Here is an 18,506-nt window from a genome sequence, read left to right as displayed (position 1 = left end):
CTTTGGCCACAAAGGGCAAGTTGTCAGAAGCCAACCATCCATTTTCCTCCCCAGCATGGGAAGTTAAAGAGTAATAGACTGGGAAGAGCTGAGGTCGGTGGAGGGGGGAGTGGTACTTCCCACAAGCTGTGCTTGGAAAGTATCAATATCGCCACCTGCACCAAACTACTCCTTGTCACTTAGAACACTATTACTACTACTAATGGCAACAGATTCCAGGCACCAAGAACCTACTGCATGCCAAGCTCTGTTCTCAGCGTATAGTATCAGTCCGAGCCCAAAGAGAAAACAGTGCACACGATGTGAAACACTATGACGAGAGGAGGGCACAGGGAGACTATCAGGAGACGGCAATCACAGCGGCTGCACTGTTCTTACCTCGGCCCTGAAAAACTAAGGCGGAGTGGTTCCTGGAATGTGGAAAAGTCAATAATCACAGGAAAAAAGCCATCGTGAAAAGAGCAGTGACCTCTATGAAGAGCCTTGGCCAGCCCACGGTGACTAGCAGAGAGGAAGACAAGAGATTAAGCACCTTGCCCTCACTGTCCTCCCTAACTCAGTTCTCTTTGGGGGCGTCCCAGTAGCCAAGCCCAGCGGACTCCCGAGGGTCCAGGAGTGATCTAATCCATAGGAAACCGCTTCCCTGGACAAGAGCAGGGTCCGAAGAGTGGGGAGCGGGTCTGGAGGGGCAAAGAGCCGGTGTGAGCCGAGCAGCAAGATGCGCAGCATTGCCAGGAGGCGCCCCCATTCTCGCTCGGAGGGCAGCAGAGGGCACACAGGCCCTGAGAATCATTCGTACGACACCGTGAAACACGAGTTCGAACTCCTGCTCTTCGGGTCCCCAGTCGCGCGTGCTTTCTGGGACTCTGGGTAAACAGTACGTACCCCCCCTCGTCTTCAATCTGTCCTCTACAAAATGAGGAAATTGGAGTCACGGATGTAACTTTTAAAAACAGGCTATCCTCCCGTAATTCTCCCTTTTAGTCCTATTAGAATTCCTTGAAGCTTCAGACCCTATTAGGATTCCGACCCACCCGCTTGCAACCCCAGCGTGTAAAACTCTGTGTGGGGCTCCCGTGGCTCGAACTACACTCCGGCTCTTCCTGATTCAGTCCTTCGTGGAAGGGCGCCGGACCCTGGTGGCCCCTAAGAGCCGAGCCCTCGGTTCAGTCTGGAGGATGAGTTCAGCGACGGGGGCTTGCGACGGGAGGACAGCACAGAGCCAAGACCATTCACTGAGTCACCCCAAGGAAGCACAGGGTGTGTGTGCACGGCCGCGCTGCGCACCGGGAGGGACAGACTGACAGGACAGGGGCCCTGCCATGCCCTTTTTGAAAGTCTGTCTGCCCTCGGCCTTCCCAGTGTAGACTTCCTGGAAGACTGAAAAGTCACTTCCATCCTACTGGAAAATAAACCTCAACCCTTACTATCAGGCATTCTGAATTTCCAGACATTCTCTACAATGCTCAACATTTTCAGCTTTTATTCCTCTCAGATGCCTGAGGCTAAGGAGTGGGATCCTTTATCTATGCCAAATGCGAAACATGCTTTAATGCCACATGATAAATGGAAATATTAGTTTGCAATAAGGAACACCTTCAATTGCACACATCAAGGAGAGAGAAAAAAAGTACGATGATTTTTTTTTTTCTTTTTACCCCATGGCCCGACAACTTGAAAGGACATCCTTTTATTCCATAAAAGCTATGCGGGAGACTTTTCCGAGAAACAACGGTAGATATTCAGGTATTTTGAGGGAGAAAAATAAAAAATGCGCTATTAAAAAGTTTGTTGTGGGGGCGCCTGGGTGGCTCAGTCATTAAGCATCTGCCTTTGGATCAGGTCATGATCCCAGGGTCCTGGGATCGAGCCCGGCATCGGGCTCCCTGCTCGGCAGGAAACCTGCTTCTCCCTCTCCCACTCCCCCTGCTTGCGTTCCCTGCCTCGCTGGGTCTCTCTCTGTCCAATAAATAAAATCTTTAAAAACAGTTTGCTGTGTGTCAATTTCAATAAACATTACTCCAACGACAACAGTTTTCTGTGTCTATAGAGGTAGCATACTCTATTTTCTATTTTAATTTTGTCCTCTTACCAGGGACAATGAGGACCCTAACACAGTACAACCAGAAATCATTAGAATGCACAATTTGCCCTCCAGTTTTCTTTACCCCCACACCCGTCCGGATGAGAAGAGCTTCCTGTTCTACCCATGTGTTAGCGTCAGTTACTTTCCCCAGGTCTTCTGAACTCGAGTATGGGTGCTGCCCAAGCAAGCACAGGTCTTCCGAACTCTAAATGCACAGACACAGCGGGAAGGTCAGTTCTGAGCCAGAGAAACTGAGGCACACCGTCCGCACTTTCCGTCCAGGTGAACTCCTGCAGTGTCTCTCCCTTGCACTGATGATGTGTATCCAACCAGACAGTTTTTTTTTTTTTAACTGCGAAGATTAAACTGTTTGACATTTAAAAAGTCATTCTATCAATTTCTATAGCCTTCGTTAAATTGTGAATTTCAGGAAATGATAATACCAAGCAGAAATGTCATCAAGCCAGCAGCGCCCAGGCTGGCATAAAAGGTGACCCACCGCTGCCCACAGCCCTGTGGCGCTGCCCACGTTCAGCCTGAAACAAAGCTCCGCGGACCGACCACGGTTTACTTGCCTCTTCCCAGCGAACGGCTGTTTTGAATACGCGCCCTTTGCAGATCCCAACACATCTGTCAGGCATACTTCCCGTGGTTAAAGACCCTTGAGTCCACTACCTCGGGACATTTGCAGAAGCATCAAAACTTTGCTTTAGAACTGCCTTTCCATCATTACACAACACACAACTTTCTCCTGCGATTTGCTGTCCTTGACGGTTTGGTTTTGCGGGTTATTTTCTATGTAGAGGCCATTTGCACTTGATAAAACATACCTTCCTAACACAGCCCCCCATAGGGACAGGAAGAAAGGAGGTGGCGGTCTCTCCCCCACGGACATCCAGCACACCAGCCAGGTGCACCGTGCAGCCGCATGAACATACACAGACCTCCATCTCAAACGGAGCCGTTTTGTTCCTCCCACGGACGACACGATCCATCTCTCACGTGGGACTCACACACTCCCGCTGAAGCCCGTTCAGTTCAATCGCTACCAAGAGCTATGGTTGGCGAAAGCTGCCAGGACGTCATACGGTGGGACATGGACACCACACGCTCTGCTGGGGGACGCCAGGAGAAGGAGGCAAGTCAAGGCACAGAGAGTTCCAGATTTCCAAACACTGGGCTTACAATCAGCAAAGTTCTCACCTGGCCCAGCTTGGCTCTGGGATGAATGATAACTAACCATGGGCGATGACAGAGGAAAATAGGATTTTCACTAATACTGACTTGTTTGAACAAAAGTCTGCAGTTAATTTATTCTGTCCTTATGTGCTCCGGTGAGTGCTCCGAAGTGTGTAAGCCTGACCACTCACAGACCTGTACCCCCGGGGTACAGAGCGTGGAGGGAGGAATGCGGCCGATGGGGAGGGACAGGGACCAGCAGACTCCAAGCGCAGCACAGAACTCCACCTCATGACCCCGAGGTCGTGACCTGAACACAAAGCAGGAGCCGGACACTCAACGGACGAGCCGCTCGGGCGCCCCGCTGGAAAGGACTTGCATGGGTGCAGGAGATACGCTGCAGGGGGGAAATACGGACACAGTCCAGAAGGGGCAGCTTCGGGGAAGGGCAGGGTCCATTTGACTCTCTCCCACGCCCTCACAGCACTGCACGTTTTTGCGCGTTTCTCACCCCTGTATCTCCTGCACTTGCTCGTCCGTCTCCGTCCCGGGGCCGGGAAGCCATGAGAACAGGGACCACCATGGGTTCATGCCCCGATCCCCACCCCCAGCCTAAAGCAGCCTGTGGCAACGGTACCAAGATACTCATCACCCATAGCTACACGGGGCAAGCAGGGAAAGTCCAAGAGATCAAGGGAGATACGAGATAAAGGCTGCACACACACTTAGGAGGGGTAGAGCTGGGAGTCAAACACGCGTTCCACTAACTCCAGACGGGCGGATGGAAAACACTGGCTCATGCTAGACGGTGATGACCAGAGCAGATGGGGGGTGGGGGACAAAGGACTGCCTCTCTGTGTGTCACAGGAATCTCAAACGTCCCACCACGTCGACGTTCACTGTTTCCTTATTATGGGGCAGGAGACAAGGGCCGTGGTAACTGTGACGGCTGTGGGCGGTGGGGAGGCTTCCCGACGCAGCCAAGTCCATCAGTCCCCGTGCTGTCCATCGGACGGGACGATGCTACCCTGGGAAAATGTGGTTGCAACCTGACCACGAGCGTGAAATCAGGGCTGGGCTCTGAAGTCCACAGACCTAGGCTCAAATTCCTGCCAGGCCCCTTGCCGACCGTGCCTGGGGACACACGCACTAAACTCTAGGCCTCTGCTTCCACCCGGGGCCAAGGTCTGGGACACCGGCGGTGTGCTGCTGGAGGCGGCGCCGACACCCCCTGGGACGCACTTTCGAGGGGCCGGGACCAAGGCGCAGGGCCTTCCTGGGCCCGCGGTTCAGGTGGGGAAGGACGACCGCGACGGAGATCCCCAGGCAGGAGCCGCCGAGGTGAGCCAGCTCTCCGGGTCTGCAGGGCCGTTCATCATCAGACGTGCCGCGGGGACGGATCACGTTCGGAGCCGATCCGAGGTTCACAGGTGTGGGGACCTGCCCCCCAGGAGCGCGAGGCCTCGAGCGGAAGCCTGGAAGCGGCAAGCGCGTGTCGGAGCCGGGGTGGCTTGTCCACAGCGGGGCTCGGTCAGGCAGGCCGCTGTTCGGCTGTTCGGGGGGGGCGAGCCCACCTGGCCCGACCCGGAGCAGCAGCCAGGGTCATTGTCACTGACGAAGGCCCAGCCGTCCCAGGTGTCTGGTATCGGTCCATTCGCTCCAGGTTTTACAACCTGCACCTGTGCTCGGACAGGCAAAGGGCCTGGAGGGCCACCCAACGGGCAGCGAGGGTCCCCAAGCACCCCACAGATGCACAAGCTGGGGGCGCGGTGCTGCTTCAGGGAGCTGATCACAAGACCCTCCGAGTCTCCGGTGAAACCTGACCTCGGGCTCCTTCCCCTGGGCGACCCGTGCTCTGGGGCTTTCCCAAAAGGCCAGCGGCCCAGCAGAGACTGGGTTCTTCTAACCACAACGATGGCAACTCTTGTGTCCTTCTGGGGCCTTCCTTTGTGCAGCCACGCTTTCAAGGCATGGAACTCCTCTGGCGCCGCCCATAATGCCTTGGAGGTGGCCCTGCCAGTCTCCCCGTATTACAGATGAGGACGCACGCTCAGAGGGGAGACAGCGATGCCGATCAAAAGGACAGTGACACATCCCCTCACACCTGCCAGCGTGGCTGGTAGGAGACAATTCAAGAAACAAGTGTTGACAGGGCTGTGGAGGAAAGGGAAGGCCTGTGCAGGGCGGGGGTGCAGACCGCTACAGCCGCTGTGAAAACAGGAAGGAGGTTCTTCGAAACGTTTCAAAAGGCGGCGGGCAGGTCTGCTTTATATTTGGTACCGAGGGCAGAAGTGCATAAACCCTTTATATTTGGGGGGACAAGTTCAAGCGAACCAGTGCTCCAGCACGTGCACATCTGGTATTTATCCAGAGGAAAGGAAAACACTCGCTCAAATATATGCCCCCGCACCCCGTTATTTGCTGCAGCATCATTTACCGCAGCCGAGACGGGGCAACAACCCAAGCGCCCGCCCCCAGATGAACGGGTTAATGAAAGAAAACAGGGACGCTGACCGGCCATGAAAAACAATGAGCTCCTGCCCTCCGCAACAACACGATGGACCTTGAGGGCATTATGCCAAGTGCAGGAAGTCCGAGCAAGACAGAGACCCTAGGATCTCCCTCAGACGTGGCACCTTCACCACCACCACCCAAACCGAAGGAGCTCACAGACGCACAGAACCAATGGTGGGTGCCTGCGGTGAAGGGGGGCAAAATGGTGAAGGGGCCAAAAGGTGCCAACTTGCAGTTATCAGATGAAGACGCCCCGGAGATGTCCTGCCCAGCCCGGCGACGACAGCCAATAACACCGTGTTCCCGATCTGAAAGCTGCCAAGGCCATCCATCTTCGCGGGGCTCATCCCGACAAGACAAAGTGGCAGCTGCATGCGGCGACAGAGACTCAGCGAGACTCACGGAGGTGACCACGAATCGTGTGTCCTTGTGTGGCACCCAGGAAGCTACTATAACGCCACACACCGGGGATAGCTCAGTACCACCTGTAACCCTTCCAGAAACCCTTCTGTCCTCTGGCGGCCCGCACTGGGGATGCGGGAAGCGCTGGGGGAACCGCCCGCAGCTGGAGGCGCGGCTCTTGGCGGGAGGGACCCCGGCTCCCCACCCTCCGCCGCGGGTCTCTAAGCAGCCGGGAGGTGCGGCCCCTGCGGCCGCCAGGGGGGCTCTGCAATGCGGGAAGCCTTTGCGCCCTCCTTGCTCTGGTCCCAGGCTCTCACCGCTCACGTCTCCCCCACGCCCTCCCGGGCAACACAGACACCACGAGACCCGAACCCCCCCCCCCCCACGACCCTCGAAGGGGCTCCGCGCTGGAGCTCCGAGCGCTTTCCGGGGCGACTTCTGAGCCCGCCCCCACACCCCGCCCGGCCCGGGGGTCCGGGCCCAGGAGCTGGCCGCTGCCTCTCTCGCGAACCTTCGGGGACCTCCTCGCTCCCTGCTTCTGCGCACGCTTCCTCCAGCCTGAACAGCCTCGGCCCCTCCGCGACCCCGTCTTCTCCCTCAAAAGCCCATCAGAGCCTCCTCCGCCAACGGAGACCTTCTCCGACCCCCGGGAAGGGATTCCTCAGTTCCTCCTCCGAAGTCCCAGAGCGCTTTCGTTTCATTCTTCGCTCGTGACATGAGGAGGTGGCATCCCGCAGGAGGAAAAGGGGGTCGCGGAGGTTTTGCTGAAAATCCTACATCTATTTAGGAGTCTGACTTCGGGCTTGTCCTCTAACCTCTCCGTGCCTTACTTTCCTTAGAACAAAAGGGACGGGGGTGACAGGACCGCTTCAAGATCTTGTCCCTTGTTCCTTCCCGGCAGGTTCCATGTGCCCCTGTGCACGCACGTGCTCTCTCCACACACCCCTTTATGCATGTGTGTGATATATGCAGGCGCAGTCCAGGTACTCAATAAATATTTGTGGAACGAACAGAAACTTAGTATATTCTTAACGAAGGCTTCTCACTTGAGCTGATGAATTCCATTAAGCAATCTATACTCTGATCTCAGGAGCCAGCAAAGAAGGAAATGTCAGCAGCTCCCGCTTCCAGTCCCGCATTCGCCACCTTGATCCCTGTCATGGCGACCACCGTTTTCACCCTCCTGCACTCTCCTTCCGATGCAACCTTGACTCCAAAGAGATGAAAGCACCTAATTACCCTCACAATCATTCCATCTTATAATTAATCAAAACCAGCTGGGAAAGCAAGTGGAAAATTCCAATTTTTTTTCAGTCAAATTCCTTTCCTAAAATTGTCTGTGGAACGACTTCATAAGAGGATCTATCATACTGAAGATGTAGATCCCTGACTCTGGAGATCCAAGCCGCCTGACGGAGGGGCTGATGGCCATGGACACCCAGAGATGAGCCCCTGGGAATGCTCAAAATTATGAGGAAGAGTAAATAAATACGCAAGAGCCCACAGCTGATTCAATTCTGATGTTCATCATCCAACACATATGTCAAATAATAAGCAGCCAAAGACATCTTTACCTTTGCAAAATAATTGTATATTTCTTGGATAATGTAAATATAGCTTGAAATGAAAACCAGAGGAGCACTTAATGAGTCACTGAAAAGCACATACCCCTTTTCTAATATGAATTCTCAGAACTGATTCTCACAAAATCATTTCAAAGCAAACAGCCAATATGAACAGAAAGATTTACTAAATTTTTTTTAAAATAATAGTAAACAGAGGAACAATTCAAATGTCCAACAATAGGGAAATTTTTAAGGGTAAATTATGTTACCTCTCTAGGTCTCGGTTTCCTTATTGATAAATTGGAAACAACATTTTCTTAATTGTTTTGGGGCTTAAGTTAATTAATATAGGTGAAGCATGTGCATCCTAAACTGGGTTCCATGAGATTCCCCTTATTAATAAATCCCCTTCCCACTTTGGTTCTTTTGAAAGTTTTCTGTTTCTTGTTCCTTGTAATCAAGTGATTCCCCAATTCAAATGGGGAGGAGTAGAAGAATGGGCGAGAGAAAGACACAGAGAAACACCGGCCTCTCCCTCCTCTCTTTGTAGTGTATGGAAAAGTATGATGAATGTTTAATTACAGGTGACATAATTTACCAGATATAACACCTATAAGAATTTCATTCTAATATTTTTTACACAGAGAGGCATGCTTAAAATGGGCCACCCACTGTTAAGCACCATATGCCCAAGATCCCATTAAATACTTCTTTCACCTTAAAGATGAGGAAACTGAGGCTCAGAAAAGTTACATAGGTTAGTTGAAAAGATATAGAAGGCTTTACTTAGGGCTGCGTTCTCCTGCATGAGTATATGAGTGTGTGTGTGTGTGTGTGTGTGTGTGTGAGAGAGAGAGAGAGAGAGAGAGAGAGAGACAAATCACAGAAGTGAACCACCAGAGAATAGGAGTTGGCTAAAGGATGACTTGTTCTGAAGTTAAATTGCCTAGAAAACTACTGTTTTTACCCAGTGGTTTTTTTTGTTTTGTTTTGTGTTTTTAATTGCTTTTGCATTGTTGGTAGAAGCTACTCAAGTTCAGAGTAGTAGTGGTCTTAAACCTTCATTTGTCTTTATTAATACTTACACGTGTGTTCCTTTGGGGGTAGGCTGTGTGAAATACAGAGCTGCTGAGCCCCCACACCCAGAAGGCTAAAGTCCTTACAAATCACTCTCTTCTCTCTGGCTCCCCCACTGATTAAAATCTAGTCCAGAATCACACACATCTGCCAAACCCCAGAATACTTAACCACCAAGGTGACCTCCCAGTAGAATTTACAGGGGCAATAATAACTGCTTTTAAATCTTACATTATTTACAAATCGTGCAGTTTATAAAGAAATTTCTGACCTGTGATTTTATTTAAGTGTGACCCAGCTTTTCAAGAAACAACACTCTTATTTTAATGGGATGGACTTAAAGATACCTTAACGTAACACAGATATCCCAGACCTCACCAACCTGAAATGTTAGTTTTATTTTTCCTGACCAAAGCATGGAGCTTAAGCCTCCACCAGCCTGCTTGCTGGAAATGCAACCTCTATTTCAAGAATGTTCCCTCTGTTTATCTTGGGGGTACTTTCCAAGGCCCCTCACAAGGCTTTCCGTTGCAGGCATCACATAGAGTCACGCAGAATCTGCTCAATAATTCTCTGGTTTATCTCTCCCAGGTAGCTCCCTCCAAGCCAGTGGGAAAAGACCTCACCATTATCACCGCCCATCTTGCAAGGGCCAAGGTCTACACGAAGGCTACTATATGTAGGCACTTTTTCCAAATTCCGACTACTAGAGCCCTGCTGTAAGAAAAACCTCCAAGAACTTCAGTTCAGGGTCTCAGCATGAGTTTTAAGGACTTGGGCTGGAATCTCACCCCTTGGCTTGCCTAGAAGCTTGTTGATTATCTCATAAAAATGCAATTCTATAGATTTCTGGTGCCCAAACTCTTTTAACCAGAGGAGCTCAAACCCATCCAAAGGGCCAGATGGCAGACTGTCTTTGAGTGGAAATGAAATTAACCCTCTGGAAACGGATTCTGAGATGGAGAGTTGCTTATTGGAGGCTGCCTGGTGAAAGTTCTTGAAAGTGCAGTGTTGAACTTCACCTGAGTCCTGGGTTCCCAGGAGGCAATGGCAGTAATGAACCTGACCACTACAGCCACCACTGTTTTTTTGTTCTGACAATAGCTAACTGCCAAGGACCAAGGATTTGTACATACGCAGATAAAGCCACCTCTACACTTCCACTCAGCCTCTATATAAAGCAAGTGACTCCTTCGTCTCCTGCTTTTATAAAACTCCAGTCCTTTTCATTCTCATTAATGAATATTCTACCTGTTGCAATAGCCAGAATAAAGGCATCTCCTTAACTGCCATGTATATTCTTTTCTTTTTGTGTTTTTGTGTGATTCTATTTATATGAAATATCCGCAACAAGCAAATCCACAGAGACCTAAAGAGGAGTGAGTAGTTACCTGGGGCTGGGGAGGGGGCTGGAAAATGACTATAATGGGGCCAGGGATTCTTTCTGGAGTGATGGAATGTTCTGGAATTAGATGGCGGGGCTGGCTGCACAGCGAATGTACTTCATGGCACGGAGTTGTAAACCTTAAAATAGTTAAAATGGTTAAGGTTTAGGCTACGTGCGTGTTGCCACAATAGAAAAAAAGAAATCTGCCCACAAGAAGACAAAGAGAATGGGCTGGCACTTACAGCTGCTGAACTCGGGCGCCGTGCGTCAGGCCGGGGGCCATGGTCCGAAGCTCGGGCGGTTCAGCAGGCCGGTGCCGTCCAAGCCGCCAACACCTGCCGTGGGACCCGCTCTAAGCTCCAGCTCCGCCATCCGGAAGTTCAACTTGTAGGTCCCGTCATGGGGCTCCTGATCCAAAGCCTGCGGGTTTGTGGTAGGACAGGTCTATGCAGTCGCCCCATCCCAGTCCTGCGCCGCCCCCGCGCAGCTCCTGGGGTTGCCGGGGGCCGTGGCGGCTGCAGAGACAGACGGCAGGGCTCAGCTTCAGCTCGACGGCTTTCCAGCAGAAGCGCCCCGCAGCCTCCAAGCTTTCGACGTTTCCTTCGGTTCCAGGGGCACAGCTTCGCGCTCCGCGGAAAGCGGAGTTGGTTCCGGGGCTCTGCACGTCCTGCAGCATCTCCTTGCCCGTGGCGGCTGCTTCAGACACTTCCGGAAGAGTCTGAGGGAGCGCGAGGCTCCGGCCTCACGCCGTCAGCCCAGACGGAGTCTCCAGGCACCGGACTGCAGCTTCCCAACTCTCCAGGGCACCGACGGGGGTCCCCGGGGACCAGAGCTGGCTGTGCAGGCACCTCCCGTAGAGACGGCTGGGCCAAGCGCTTCCTGTTACTCACTTTGAGACAGGAAGGGACGACGCCTGCGACTTTTCGAGATCTTTCTGGCGGTTGAAACTGACCCAGCCGCCGGGCTGCGCCTGCGCGCTGCGGTGTGGCTGCCCCGCCCTCCCCGCGCGCCACGACGACGCCTTCGTAGAAGGAGCCTCAAGTCCTGTCTCCGATGGGTGGTTGGCCTGGGAGGAGATGACGGAGGCAGAGCTGAGCAGCGGAGGATGCCGCCCCGCTGCGTGGCTGCAAATGGAGCCTCCGGTGGTTCTGTGAGGGCTCCGGAGTCGGGGTGGCCCTGCCCAGCTGTCCCGAATTCAGGCAAGGCTGCCGAGCCGCCGAGCCTTCGAGCCTTCGTAGCTTTGAATGATCTCTGCATTGATGGGAAACTAGGAGTCGATCTTCCACTCCCAGACCTCAAGGAGAATGCCTCCCTCCTCAACTTAAAAATCAAAAGCTGCCACGAATATCAGTAAACGCAAAGGCTGCAAACAAATCAGGAGCTAAGACACCAACCGTAGTAATGAAGGACCCGAGATAGCAGAGGATCACGCCCTCTGCATACATTTTCGAGCTCCTGAGGAGTGTTTCTCAAGCTGTGGTTCACAGATTTTCCTGGGCTAGTACCTTAATGCATTAAACTTGTGTTGAAAAACAAAACTCAGCTGAGTGATTTGAAGATCTAATTGGCTTTACTCCGCCACTGAAGAACGGGGCAGCATCTCATCTAGCGAGTATAAAGGAGTTCCAAGGAGCTGTACAAAATGGAAGGATTTTATAGACAGATAGGGGTGGGCGAAGGAGAAGGGATTATTAGCAAAAGAAAAGAAGGAATTGTTTGGGGCAAGGTCGCCTTCCCTGAAGGGGGAAGGGCATGGGGGTGTGTGTCTTACCTTGTCGATTACTTCACTAGTGCTGATCAGAAATTCCACTCTTGAGAGAGGCTGATATTGCAATTAGGTTAGGTAATAAGTCTTGGCAGGGCTTCCAAAGGCAGCTCGGGTTTTGGGACTTCTGCTCTTTTTAACACTTGATAAGACAGTCTATAGTTCTGTATCTGAAATGAATTACCAATATACTCATGAATATTAAATGAAAATAAAACTGAAAAATCAAGTGACACCATTTGTTGCTACTTAGTCACTGTCCGGCCCAAGTTTCTCCATTCTTTCCAAGGAGAGGTTTTTCTTACTGAATTGTGTGTGCATTTGTACCAGCTTGGGCTCAAGAGAGAAACATTGTCAGTAACTCTTTTGTCATCGTGAGCCCAATTCTTTGTACTTCTTTTTTCCTTCTTCCCAGAAGCATTTACTGAGCTCTGTTCTGCGTCAGGTATTACTCTATCCCCTGTGGAGGAGACAGAATTTTTTGTCTCTTTCTACCCTTGATTACTGCCACCATAGGGCATGAATTTGCTAGGGCAATGTCAGGGGTGAAGAAGCAGCAAAATACAGTACACAGTTAACTGAGAATTTGGTCCTAGGGAAGACAACTTTGTGCAAACTGCTCTTTCTAAATTCCGCAAATCTGTAACCTAGAAGCATTGCTGTATTACGTTGGTAGCTCAGTGGAGATACAGGGTGGTGATACAGAACAAAACCTGTGTTTTGTTCTCCTGTTTTGCATTTTGTTCTATAGTGGGAGAAAAGGAGCATGTTTAAATGCTGATGAGAAGGCATAAGGAATCCAGTAGACTAGATTGAAGATAGAGGAGATAGGATCATTTACCTAAAGAGGGGTAAGAAATTGGATTTGCCTCATACTCCAGGAAGAGTAGCTCTTCAACTGTGACTGGAGAAGGGTGAGGTTAAGAGCACGAGGCCAGCAAGTTAAAGACATCTGGACTGATGCAGGGTTATGGTTTTTCTAGATACACAGGACATTGAAGAATCAAAGGAGTTCAAGGATTCGGTCAGTGACTAATTGAGGAGATAGATCTAGCATCGAGGTTAAAAAATAGAAGAGGGGGTAAAAACCAAAGAAAGCTGGGAGAAAACAGAAGGGTCTGACATTGGGAGATACCAAATAGGTTTTACTGTTTAAGATTTTATTTATTTATTTGAGAGAGATAGAGAGAGAGAGAGAGAGAGAGAGCATGGGCCTAAGTGTGGGAGGTGGGGCAGAGGGAGAGGAAGAAGCAGAATCCCCACTGAACAGGGAGCCCAATGCCGACTTGATCCCAGAATCCTGGGATCATGACCTGAGCCAAAGGCGGACACTTAACCCACTGAGCCACCTAGACACCCTCAAATAGGTTTTGGAAAGCAAGTGTTGAAGGAAAAAGAGAGGAAAAAAACAACTGTAGCCAGAGCTAGAACTTGCTATATGCCCGCCATCATTCTAACCAATCAATTCAAAAATAACCCCAAGAGGCATATTCTATTACTTTCCATGTTTTGTATAAGAGGAAAGTGAGGCAGTAAGTGGTTAACTCACGTGTGCAAGGTCCCATACCTCAGAAGCGGTACAGCTCTGGTCGTTCTGGTTTTTTGTTTTGGTCTGTGCTGTCTTCTGCTTCCCACCCAGAGATGAGAGTTTGACTTTGTGATTTCAAGTTGCCTTTTGGGTCATGATGAGCTCTAGGATGTGGTCTAGGGTGTGGCCTAGTAATGTGCTACGGAACTAGAACAGATATTGGACCTAGACCCCGGCGGCCCTTCTCCCCTTTCCTCCTGCTACGCAGACGGGACTGCAGCATCTCCAGGACCTTCTGCTCATCAGGTCGTAATTGCAGCCTCACTGGCCTCTGTGACCAGCTGGGCTGTCACTGGGTATCCAACAGAGAGGGTGACTATGAAGCCAACCCAAGAGGAACAGCAATGAGGAAGTTCCGATGGAAAGATCCATCCATATTCAAAATCTCAGGGAGCATGCCAAAATACACAGATAAAGAAAGGACAGCTCTGACCTAAGCCACATTTGCAAAATCTTCACTGTGCGTTTTCTTTTGCTAGGTGTTCCCTGTGATTCCAGCGGAATGTTTGGCATTGCTCCAAGAATGTCAGTTTGGGGCACACAAGTAAAGCAGCCCTGCATTACAGCTGCATCATTAGTGGAAGCCTAGAAAGTCTTAGCCACCCCAGCAAATGTATAGTGCCCTGGGTTCAAAGCCCCAGACTTGCAATACAGCTTATTTGAGTTAGAAGGTTTCTTTACTATCTGTTTTATCTTCAGAGCCCTAGTGCTAAGAAAACTAAGTACACAGTATCTCCTCATCTGCAGAAGCTGTTAAAGGAATGCCTTAGAGCTTTCTAGCATTTCATTACGGTAGCATGGGGGTATGAAAAGAAATTGCAGTTTGCATCGCAGTTATGCCTCCTACTAACTGTAACCCTGCCCATGTTCCTTAAGCCTCTGGAGCCTCACTTTTCTTATCTGTGAGATGGAGATAGTAACCATGTAAATGAGATCATCCCGGAGGAGTGCTTAATTGAGCCTGGCTCATAGCAGCACCACATCCAAGGTGGTGATGGTCGGTGGTAGTTGTTAAGCATATATGCGAGGGATGGATGGATGAATTTTTGAAAAATCTCAGCAACAGCCTTAAGGGATAGATATTTTTATTCTATCGTTCTCTACATTTTCATGGAGGAACTGAGGCTCAGAGAGATTACTTACAAGGTCACCCTTAGCAAATGACAGAATCGTGATTTGAACCCAAGTCTATCTAATTCTAAAGCAACAGCTCTTTTAGGTTTAGCCTTCATTCGGCAAATAAAATAAACTCTGGCCTCAGCTCTCTGAACATCAGGTTACCCAATCATCTACTTCCTTCGGAAGGGGTGAGGAATGGGTCCTCCTCACCCTCACTGCGGCCATAACTGTACCTACAACCCCCATATATCAACCGAGGCAGGAGGTAGGAACATGCAAGGGTATTTGGCAGTGATTACCCCTGTCATAAGTCATATCTACCATTTTATGATTCAGCATTTCTCTCTGCATGATTCTTCTAAAGAGTATAAATAATTCACACTAAATTATAGTTACTAGAAGGATATTTTAAGCCTAAAGTTGAAATTTATACAATTAGTGTCTAAAACCACCTTGAAGGGAGAAAAGCAAACATTTTGACTATCCAAATAACACTTTATAAGGCTTTTAGGTAGCTTATTTAACATTCCTTAAATTAATAGTGATTTCTACATGAAAGTGAAATATGTATAATTTTTACATTAAAATGAAATATTATAAAATATAATTAAGAGGCTTATCAGCATTCTCACATTTTTGGGGTGGAATGCAAAGGTATGAATTCAGAAGCTTATTAAACTGGATGACTGATTGCTCTATCTGTTTCTTAATTATGAAATATTTATACCCTTGATGTCATAGACCATGCAGTATTTATGCCAGATGTGCAATGAAATCTATATTCAATATTTGGGCAACTTGACAGGGGAAAGAACCCATCCCCTAAATTGATTCTAAAATTATCTTCAATTTAAGGCATTATCTCAGAATTGCACATAAAGCTCTAAATTCAAGAGAAAGTAAGATTATTTTTACTTGAATTACCATAGAATTTGCTTCAGGTCTTTAGTCACTTTGCCAATAGAGATAGCCCGAGTTTTATTAAGTACTTCTCCATCTGAATGATAATGTTGCTATAGACCCTTTCCCATCCCTACCCCCCACATGCTTATTTTTAGAAAGAAATCCACGTGTCTTTAAACATTAAAATACAACTGACTCTTTCATCACCAAGGCCAGGTCTGGAGGTCTTCCAAGAGAGAACAGATTATAAAACACGTGAAAAGGCAGCTTTCTGTAAGGATCTTTGTTTCCTTTTAAGCATATAGGTGAAAATCAAGTGAAGTCCTAAGGCAGAGAGTTCTCAAAATATATCCTGCATAGAATGATCCGCAAATTCCTTGACTCAACCTCCAGGTGCTAAGTCAGGGAGTAGGTGCAGGTCGGGACCAGGGAATCTGCATTTTAATGAGCACCTTCCAGTGTTTCTGATGTAAATCATCCCAGGATTTCACGTAGTACAATTTTCCCTAAGGATTCTTCCCCTGACACTCAGGGATTATATATTTATATGACCCACAGACCATGTATAAAAGAGTTCGGGTACTGGAGCAGATGGCCTGGGCTTGACTGTAGATTCTGCCATTTACTGGCTCTGTGGCTTTGGGCAAGTCACTTCATCTCTCAGAGCCTGTTGTCTCATCTCTAAACAGAGACTATTCATCGTCACGTATTTCCCAGAGTTTTTAGGAAAATCAAATTAGATAATGGCCATGTGTGACAAAGATGATATTACGGGTTCACTAAATGAGCTTGTCCTAGCCTCCTGGCTGCAGTTACTGGGGCCCTATAGCTGTTTTCTAGCCAGTGGAAGATGACGTAAGTTACTTTGCTCCAGAGGCCTCACCACTACCACCATCTTTTCCTTTTCCCATGTAGATGTCAATTCTCAGAATAATCTTGAGAGCCATGGGTGGAACATGGTTGGTCTTGGACTTGAAAGACTGCTTGGAGCTGAGCCTCCTGTCTACCTGCATTGTACTGAAAGGTGCACAAGAAATGTCCACTGGACATTTTTGAGTCATTTGTTACTGCGGCTCCTCTACTCTGTGAGACGTAGTCATATATAGATTGCAGACATTAAGTCAAAGGACAAGAACTGGAGCAGTGAGAAGGGGGAACTGAGAGGCCAGGCTGGCTTTTTGGAGTAGGCATTGGATCCGAGGAAGACCTTCTGCCCACAGAGGGCCTCTTCGCTACATGTTCACCTACTCCATTAGACCTTTTGCTGACAGTGGATCAGAGAGAGACAATAGGAAGCAGGACGGGTGCACAAAGACATCGGAAGCACTGAAAAGTAGAGACCAGGTATGGGGGCAGAGGTGCCTAGAGGGCGGGTGGCAGCACGGAAACCTGAAGTCTTCAGAGAGCACATTGGATGTGGGAGTCAGGCAAACGTCCAGGTGTCAGGGAGCACCCAGGCAACGAGTGTCAGGAAGGGCAGCAAAGCAGAGATTAGGTACTTTGTCCTAAGCCAACACATGTGCAGAAGTGAGTGGTCTGTATAAGCTATGGGAATTGGAGAGAACAAGTTCAAAGACTAAGAAGACTGTTCTTCCACACCACTTGAAATTCTAGCCATTCTTCAGAACTCGCTTCAAATGCCACTTCTTTTATTTGACTTTTTATTTTTTTTTTTTTTACCACATTTTAAAATAAAGCCTCCAACTAAATCAGGAGTCCTTAATCTGGAGTCCATAGACCCAAGGAGTGAAAGAATGAACTTCCAAAGGGTTCTTGAATCTTCTGAACTTGAATGCAAATTTATGTGCTCCTATTTTGGGGGACAGATTGCTTACTATGAAAGCTTATGAAGCAAAAACTAAGAATCACTTCACTGGTTTTTGTGAACACATGAAATACAGGCGTTTGTTTTAATCCATCTCTTTACCTTCGTGCTGAGCACAAAGTAGGTGCTCAGTAAATGATCACTGAAGGGATACATGTGTCTTCCTCTGGTTCTCCAAGCTGAAATTGCTCTTTTGGTCGTTGTGTTTCCTAAACCACTTCGGTATTATGGGTTCAAGCCCCCACCCCCCCGCACTGGGTCTAGAGATGATTTAAAAATCAAATCTTTCAAAAAGATATAGAAGAGGAGTGAGACACACACACTCCGTGGTCTAGCCATGGGGTAGAAGGAGATTCGCGAGAAGGACAGTGAATGTTACACTTGTAGCATTCTCCACAGACTGTATTGCATCTAAGTTCATTGTTTACTTGCTGTTTTTTCCCCACCTATAATCACTTTAAGGGTAAGCAGAGTAAGATTCATCTTTATGTTCTCAAACATTGTCTAAGACAACAAATAACATAATGAAAGATACCATTACATCATTTGATTTTTATAACAATCATGAAACATATGTAGTATCATAGCCCCCATTTTACAGATAGAAAACTAAAGCTTACAAAGGTGAGTGAGTTTATTTAAGGTCATACAAGATAGTGAATTGAGAGTCTAGAGTCAAATTCTTGTCTGTCTGATACTAACGCCTTATACCATGTTCTACTTTACTATATTACAATATGCTGCTGTAGCTGTCCCTCAACTGATTTGAACTGAAATAAATTTTATGGGCATAAAATAGGGACGAACTTTGAGACAATCAGAAACTTTCAGTTTGGTCCAATCGTCTCATTTTATAGGTGAAAGAATGGAAATTTAGAGTAAGAGAGTGGCTTGCCCAAAGTCAGGCAGCAAATATGTGGTCAAGCTGAGTATCTTGCCTAGTGATTCGATGCTCTTTCTTCCATTCTGTTCTGTTCCTCCCTTGTTTCCTTTGTTCCTGCTCCTCTGCAGTGAGATCAAAGGGTCAAATCCAGGTAAATTTCTATAAAAAGGTATGGCATGTCTTTGTAGCTTAATTTAGCTCATTAAATATTTT

This window comes from Mustela putorius, unplaced genomic scaffold (genome assembly GCF_011764305.1).
Source record: "Mustela putorius furo isolate JIRA1106 unplaced genomic scaffold, ASM1176430v1.1 tig00003899_pilon_pilon_pilon, whole genome shotgun sequence".
NCBI classification, from domain to species: domain Eukaryota; kingdom Metazoa; phylum Chordata; class Mammalia; order Carnivora; family Mustelidae; genus Mustela; species Mustela putorius.
This window is presented reverse-complemented; position numbering follows the sequence as displayed.